Below are 2541 nucleotides of genomic sequence, written 5' to 3'. Positions count from 1 at the left end.
CTTTGTTTACAGTCTAGTGGAAGAGACAGATCTTAATCAAATAATGACAAATAGGTCATGAAAAACTGGTAAGGCTATGAAATAAAGCTTTGAGCTACTGTGTCAGCATATAACAGGGGCATAGGTCAAGGGTGGAGGGCTCAGGGAAGGCTTCCCTGAGGAAGTGACATCTGAACTAAGCTGAAATATGAGTAGATGCTAACTGGCAAACAGGAAGAGAAAGAGCATTCCAGACAATGGTAACAGCATGTGCAAAGGCCCTGAGGTGGAAAGGAGCGTGACACATTTTCGGACCTGATGGACTAGGATGGGGCAAGCTGGAAAGACGCTGGGACCAGATCAGACACACGTGTCAATGAGGCAGGCAGTGTGGGGACTGTAGCACCATCATTTAGTAAGCCCAGTGATGTAAACTCTATTGTTTGTCTTCTTGGATTTTCCTTGAAATCAGGTCTAATTTGTAACCTTAATGCTTTGCCTTTGTAATGGCCCAGGGGAAGCATTAAACAGCCCTGGGGATACCTCACAACAAGGAGAATCTCAGCCAAACAGTGACAGAGTCAGTTCTAGAACCAGGTCTCCTGCCTGAAGGTGTTCCGAGAGGTGAACCTGACAAATTGAGAGTGGGGAAGCTTGTGTCCTTTTGTCCCCAGGAATGCTCTTTCATAAAACTAAGCCGTATGTTGAAGTGCCAAATTATGGAGGGCTGTTCACTCACTTTTTCAACTCCTTTTCACACACATTTTTTACTGGACGTTGCTAATGCACGAGACACCCTGCTAGGCACTGAAGGTATAAAACTGAGTAAGACAGGGAATTCCCTGGTGGTCCAGTGGTTAGGACTCCACAAGGGCCTGGGTTCAATCCCTGGTTGGGGAACTAAAATCCCACAAGCTGTGCAGTGCGGGCAAAACAAACAAACAAAACTGAGTAAGACAGGGTGGTCCTTGCCCTCCAGCTGCTCAAAAATATTTCTTACAAACAGATAAATTACATTCAATAGAGATGTTTTAGCAAAGTACTCTGGGATCCCAACAGTATTGAGCCCAGCACCTGGCACAGTAATCAACTCTTTATTATTGAAAGAGTGGTAGTTGGTTGCTGATGAAGTCCCTGTGGCAGACATTCTAAACCCAGAGGGGTGTTGCCTGCTTTAAAAGAAGACGCTGTGTTAAGTGTGAAGATCACAGGAGAAGCGCTTTCGTTGGATGTGGAAAAAGGAGTCCGAGAAACAGCTGGTCTGGAGCCTGCAAATCCCTTTACTGCAGGCTTATTCCACCACAGCTATTGACTAGAGTGCTGAGAGTTAAAAATGAAATAATACAGGGCTTCCCTGGTGGCGCAGTGGTTGAGAGTCTGCCTGCCGATGCAGGGGATACAGGTTCATGCCCGGGTGCGGGAAGATCCCACATGCCACGGAGCGGCTGGGCCTGTGAGCCATAGCCGCTGAGCCTGCGCGTCCGGAGCCTGTGCTCCGCAACGGGAGAGGCCACAACAGTGAGAGGCCCGCGTATAGCAAAAAAAAAAAAAAAAAGAAAAGAAATAATACAAGTAAAGGGTTTTGTCCAGTGCCTAGCAAGTAATAAGCATTCAGTAAATATTAGCTATTGTTATTCTGGTAAAGAAGCTTTTCGGTGATTGGAATTAGATAAGGCGTGGTTATTTTCTATCTTTAGGGGAGTGAGAGGAAAGCCTTGTTAAATACATCTTTCAAGTTCCCAGTGTCAGCTCTGGGACAGGCAGTGAGGAACCAGTGAGGTTACAGAAAGGGCCAGGGAGACAATGTTCAGGGTTATGTAGGCATCACCTTCTCTCTTCAAAGGGGGTGTACCTTCCCTAGTACCTGTATTGGGTGATTTCACACCTATATTCTGAGAGGAAAGCTGAGGATACCAGAAACAAAATAACCATTTGAGAGATTAAAAAAAAAACAAAAAGAAAAACTTCAGTTCTGTGACCGGTAATTTTAAAAGCAAACGAGTAATAACAGTGTTTTTAAAAATCTCACACCACCTCCTGTAGCAACTGTTCCATGCACTTTGATGGCCCAGCTCTGCGTTTGGTCCAGAGCTGTCTGCAGGCTGTCCCAGCCCTGCCTCTCCTGGTCCCCTTACCGTTTCTCAACTCTTGCAAGGTGTCCTCGTGCAAAGCCCGCAGTCTCTGAAAAGTCATCGCACAGTCCCGCGTTGATAACAGCTGCAGTTGCATTAGAGATGCACACAGAGTGGACAGCTCAATGGTATGCCTTTTGACACATAAAGTAATATAGGACTTTTATAAAGGAAAGAAAAAAATGTCCAGTTGTGATTCCATTGGTCAGATTTCATCGAGGCCAAGTTTTCTCCAATTAACCAGATCCTGGCCTGGTGTGGACAGGACTTGGTGAGTCCGGGCGGAGGGTGTGTGCGAGGACGGAGGAGGGACTGGTGTTTCCGCTCGCACACGAGAGGCGTCGAGGGCCTGGGGGCCCCGGCCCGTGCCCCTACCCTGGCCAGGGGCGCGGCCGAGCGGGGCGGGGCGGGGCGCGTGGGCGGGGCGACG

Source organism: Delphinus delphis, chromosome 13, assembly GCF_949987515.2.
Source record: "Delphinus delphis chromosome 13, mDelDel1.2, whole genome shotgun sequence".
NCBI classification, from domain to species: Eukaryota; Metazoa; Chordata; class Mammalia; order Artiodactyla; family Delphinidae; genus Delphinus; species Delphinus delphis.
Note: the sequence above shows the minus strand (reverse complement) of the source record.